This window comes from Rousettus aegyptiacus, unplaced genomic scaffold (assembly GCF_014176215.1).
Source record: "Rousettus aegyptiacus isolate mRouAeg1 unplaced genomic scaffold, mRouAeg1.p scaffold_m13_p_14, whole genome shotgun sequence".
In the NCBI taxonomy this organism is placed as follows: domain Eukaryota; kingdom Metazoa; phylum Chordata; class Mammalia; order Chiroptera; family Pteropodidae; genus Rousettus; species Rousettus aegyptiacus.
Genome location: NW_023416289.1, coordinates 8,845,862 through 8,851,679, shown reverse-complemented (window position 1 = coordinate 8,851,679; position 5,818 = coordinate 8,845,862). Strand labels below are relative to the sequence as shown.

The following is a 5,818-nucleotide window of genomic DNA, read 5'->3' as shown; positions in this document are numbered from 1 at the left end:
CATGTGTGCGTATTTGTATATGATTTTATGAGCTTGAAGAATAGAATTAATCCTAAATCAAAAATAAAATTTCCACTAATTTCAGTGGAAATCATTTCATGCATTTCTTGGTCCCTAAAGTAACACTCATTTATACTAAAACAACATAACCCATTAAAATGGACGCAGTTTTTTAAAAAACATTAGTTAACATAGCATGACATGAGGCGTGCTCTAGCTCGCATGGCTGCATTGTACATTTGAGCCTGTGATCTCAACGAAAGTACATACTGACCATTGTTCATGTAATAGAAACTAACACAAAAAAGAAAAAATAGCAAAGACAAAACAAAAAACTGAAAAATGCAAGGAATGCCAACATTATTACTACTGTAAGAAATTACAAATGCTTTGAGAGAACTTAACATATCATCCTTTACAACTACAAAAGTTATCATAAGGATAACTGCCCTTTCATGAGCCGTTTGCTCCCAAGGCCCGAGAAATCCAGATCGGGATTCCTCATTTTTTTTAAGTGCCTGGAATCCTCATAAACCAAAGTGGTTTTAGATGAAACACCTTCTAAAGACAAGTTCCTATAGCCTGTTCATAGGACTATTTCGTTTATCCTCTCGGCAAGGTAGGAGGCAGGGTTTATCTCCCTGGTGAGCCAGTAAGCCAAGAGGCGGTGCAGTTGGCACAAGAAAACCCAGCGAATCCAGGTGTGTCCATGTTCAGGCTTCTGTCTGACTGACCCCAACGCCCACTGCCCTTGGCCCTGTGACCTGTTCTAATTTCACCGATATTTTGAGATATCTTTTCCATTTCTATATTTTTCCATAACCAAAGTACTTGAATAATTTAACTTTTTCATTGTTTTATGCTTTATAAATCTAAAGTTAGGATTTATCTGCTTGGTATAAATCTTGTAGGGATAAATCTAATTGGTGGCACTCTACTGTTGATAAGTCTAAGGATAGGCATATGGGGGATAAGGTGACAGCATCCCTATCAGGCATTCGGTCTAGGAAGTTAGGAGCCTGTGCCATCCCCAGGCCTTGTTAGGCTCGACTGGTTCCCTGGCTGTCATATCAAGTCCTGCTGGCCAAAACACAGTGTACTCTTGGGACCTGGTCTCCACTTAACAGTTTTCTGACTACTCTGCACTCTGGTGTTTTTGAAAAGGAAAACGCTCATAGCTCGTCCTGCTGAGCGATGATCTTTTGAACACATTTGGGATCCCTCTGCTCCATTTTTGAGCTCTTGGCTCACTGTTGGTAACCTTATCCTCAGGTCCTATCTCTCCTCCTGCCCCCTCAGGCACACACTTAGAATCATTTCATGTGTAACCTACCTCTTTCTCTTGGTTTTATAAGGACTATCAGAATGTTAAACAAACCAAAACACGCCTATTGAGGTTAGCAGAACTCCTGTGAAAGAACTCAGAGATGGGTGCCAAAGAGCTCAAGTCGCTGGTGAGTAGAGAACGCACAAAACCCCATGAGAAGTCCAGACCCTGGCTGTGCACACTAACCATGGCAGTCGATGTGGGAACATTCATTTGTTTGTTCATCCCAAAAAGACATCCTGAGTACCAACAAAGGAGCAGGCATTATGAGCTGCTGGAAATACGATAATGAATAGATTACATTATGACAGAGGGTTCCCCGGGGTCAGACAGAAAACCTGGGCAGAGGACAGGCTATGTGATGAAGCAGGAAAGAGGTATAGGCTGGGCCTGTCCTTGTGAGAAAAATGTGAAGCCACAGTAGAGTTTTAAATAAAGAGTAGTATTACTTGCTTTTTAAAAAGTAAATGAATAGCTTCCAGTCAAGATGGCATAGGAGGTAGATGTTGTGCTTGCCTCCTCTTGCTACCACATCAAAATTACAATGAAACTACAGAACAACCATCATTGGGAGTCGCCTGAGGTCTGTCAGAAAAGTCCCACTACTGAGGACATATGTAAGAAGCCACCTTGAGACTAGTAGGAGTGTTGGAGATGTAAAATGGGTCAGTCTAACCATGTGTGGTGGTTGAAAACCAGGAGGGTTATCTTGGCTGCAGAACCTTGCCCACCCCACTTTCACCTGGAGGAGCGAGGGGTCCCAGCTCTACACTGGGTTCCTCAACCCAGGGTTTCAGTGCCAGGAAGAGAAGGCCTCGACCTCTGCCTGTGAAAACCAGTAGAGATCGTGGCTGAGTGAGACAGCTATGGGAGTTGCAGATATTCTTCTTAAGGGGCCCGCACGCAGACTTAACTCAGGTGATGGACTCACTCGCTCTGAACTCCGGCACTGAGGCAGCTGCCCCAAAGGTGCCAGGGACATACGGGGAGGAACTAAATTGTCTGACTTCAGGGCAAGGGCTGAGGGGCGACTGTCTCCCAGACAGAAGTGCTGGTAGAGTCCATTTTTCTTTTGTTGAGCCCTCTCCCTTTCCTGTGTGTATGTACAGGCAGCAGCCATATCTGCATCTCCATCAACTCGGCTAACACAGTCACCTCATCCAGGTGATTCCCTGAGACCCTGCCCCTCCAAACTTGTAGGCCCATCCAGGCTGCTTCCAGTGGTTTTTTCTATACAAATAGCCTGTGTTAGCTTATGCTGCAGACTTTCCTAAACTCTTAAAAATTCACAAAACCCCAAAAAGTAGCATCTGGACTCGGCATGCCATGTACTTCTTGCTGAGCAGCTTCAAGCCTGGCACTAGCGATAGCCAGCCTCGGCTCCTGACTTAGTTTTTTGTGGTACCTCTAAGCCCAGCACAAGTGGTAGTCATCTACATATTGTTTACATATTGTTTGGTGACTCTTGCCACGTGGCCCTGGGCAGTACAGTACACAGGCTGCGCTGAACTTGGCTTGTAGGTGGGCTCTTCCCAGAAGGCCCCTAACTGGAGCTGGAGCACCACCTCGGGCTGCATCTGAGTAGGATACACCCAAAGAGCAGACGGGGCAGACAGCAGAGCCCTGCTAAAGTGAACCTTGCTCCATAGGGTTGGGCCCCTCACTGGCCAGTCCTTACAACTAATTAGCCCAAGTGTCGACCCCTCCCATCAACGTGCAAACAGCAACAGAGGCTCAACTACAACAGGAGGACACAAACAAACCATACCAGGACATTCTTTGAGCACCTGGCTCAGGTGACCAGGGAAGACTGTGCCACTGGGCCTCAGAAGACACCTCCTACTACATAAAGCTACTCTACTATGACTGGGAGACTGGAGGACTCTACCTAATACATAGAAACAAACACAAGGAGACAGCCAAAATGGGGGGACAAACGTGATCCAAATGAAAGAACAAAGCCCCAGAAAAACTAAAAGTGGAGATAAGCAATCTACCAGATGCAGAGTTCAGAACACTGGTTATAAGGATGCTCAATGAACTTAGGGGAAGGGTAGATGAACTCGGTGAGAACTTTAACAAAGAAAAAACAAAAATGGAGATAGAAAACAAAAAAAAAGAACCAGTCAGAAATGAAGAATACAATAACAAGTGAAAATACTTAGAAGGAATCAACAGATAAATGAAACAGAGGATCGAATCAGCGATTTAGAAGATAAGGTAGCGGAAAATACCCAATCACAAGGGCACCAAGAAAAAAATTAAAAAGAGGATAGTTTAAAGAGCCTCTTGGACAACATCAAGCATAACATTTGCATCATCGGGGTACCTTAAAGAGAAGAGAGAGCACAAGAAATTGAAAACCTACTTGAAGAAATAGAGATGGAAAATTTTCCTAACCTGCTGAAGAAAAGAGACATACAAGTCCAGGAAGCACAGAGTCCCATACAAGATAAACCCAAAGGAGCCCACGCCAAGACACATCATCATTAAAATGCCAAAGTTTAAAGAGAATCATAAAAGCAGCAAGAGAAAAGCAATTAGTTACCTTATTGCTTTTTAGGGAATTCCCATAAAATTGTCAGCTGATTTCTCAAACTTTGCTGGCCAGAAGAGATTGACACAAAACAGTCAAAGTGATGAAAAGCAAGGCTCTCCAACCAAGATTACTCGACCCAGCAAGCTATCATTTAGAATCGAAGGATAAAAAACTCTCCAGACAAGAACAGGCTAAAGGAGTTCATCACCCCCAAGTCAGTGTTTCAGGAAATGTTGGAGGGATTTCTTTAAGAAGAAAAAAATAGGTATCAAAAGAAGAATAAAATAGCAATAACTACATATCGACAATTACTTCAATGAAAAAGGATTAAATACTCTAATCAAAAGCCAGGGTGCTCTACAGCCATTCCACCCTGAACATGCCCGATCTCATCCGATCTCTGAAGCTAAGCAGGGTTAGGCCTAGTTAATACTTGGTTGGGATTCCACATAGGAATACCAGGTGCTGTAGATGTTTTGTTTTGTTTTTTTAAAGATAGGGTGGCTGAATAGATAAGAAAACAAGACCCTTATATATGCTGCCTACAAGAAACTCACTTCAGACTGAAAGACACATACACACGGAAAGTAAAGGAATTAAAAAAGATATTTCATGAAAATGGAAATGAAAAAAAAAAATCTGAAGGAGCAATACTTGTACCAGACAAAATAGACTTTGAAACAAAGGCTGTAACAAGAGACAAAGAAGGACCCAGAAATCTCACTTCTGGGTATTTAACCGAAGAAACTCAAAGTACTACTTTGAAGGGACATACATACACATCCGTATGTTCATTGCAGTATTATTTATAATAGCCAACATATGGAGGCACCCTGGGTGTCCATCAGTGGATGAATGGATAAAAAAGAGGTAGTACATGTATACAACAGAATATTACTCAGCCATAAAAATAAACAAGAGAATAAAATCTTGCCATCTGCAACAACATGGATGGACCTAGAGGGTATTGTGCTGAGTAGAGTAAGTCAGGCAAAGCCAAACGCCATATGATTTCACTTACAATGTGGACTCTAAGGAACAAAACAAACAAAATAGAAACAAACTCATAGATAGAACATTTTGAGGGGTGCCAGATGGGAGGGGCGTTGTGAGGTAGGTGAAAAATGGGAAGAGATTAAGAAGTACAAATTGGCAGTTACAACATAATCGTGGAGCTGTAAAGTACAGCATAAGGAATATAGTCAATAATATTGCAATAAGTGTGGATGGTATCAAGTACTAGATTTCTCAGGGTGATCACTTTGTAAGTTATCTGAATGTCTAATCACTATGTTGTACACCTGAAACTAATATAAATTGTATGTCAAATGTAATTGGAAAAATAAAAAAAAATATTAAAAGAAAAGAAATAAATAAAAAGCAAATGAGCCATGTTGCTAACTGGAAGGAGAATTGGCGTAGAGTTGCCCCGAAACCCCACTTAGGAAGAGAAGCCTAAGGCGTGAAGTTCCGCCAGTCCATAGACCCCATTTCAGTTACTTTCAGCAAACTCTCAGACAGCCACCAAGTGCTTCCTTCTATCTGTTACTGATTGTCAACAATTAGTAACGATCTTCTTGCAAGGATTCAAGTTCGCTTGAATTCCTTCTGCTTCCCTAGATCTGTATCTAGTGTCTTCTGTTGTTTGCCCCATTCCTCCTGCCTCCAGCCCATCCAGACTATTGAGCATTACCCATCCCCACCTCCAAACGCTGGAATTCCACGCCCTCAAAATCACGTACAGTTAACTGCAGGTTACCTGGGGATAGGGCCGATATTAGCACTTTCCACTCTGTCTGGTTGATGGTGAATGTGGAAAAAAGTTATCAGAGGCCCATGTCTCTGCAGGTTGTCGAGGTCATTACTGAGAGTGAGAAAAGGGGGTGCAGCAGATGGCAGATTGTTGACTCTTAGGGAAATGAAGAAAGGCCAGGATTGAGCAGAGGCTGCCC

At 42.6% G+C, this 5,818-nt stretch overlaps 1 pseudogene; it reads left to right on the top strand.

The window, feature by feature from the left end:
- The first annotated feature begins 4,221 nt into the window (after positions 1–4,221).
- LOC118611736 lies at positions 4,222–4,340 on the top strand (annotated as a pseudogene).
- Positions 4,341–5,818: the final 1,478 nt, after the last annotated feature.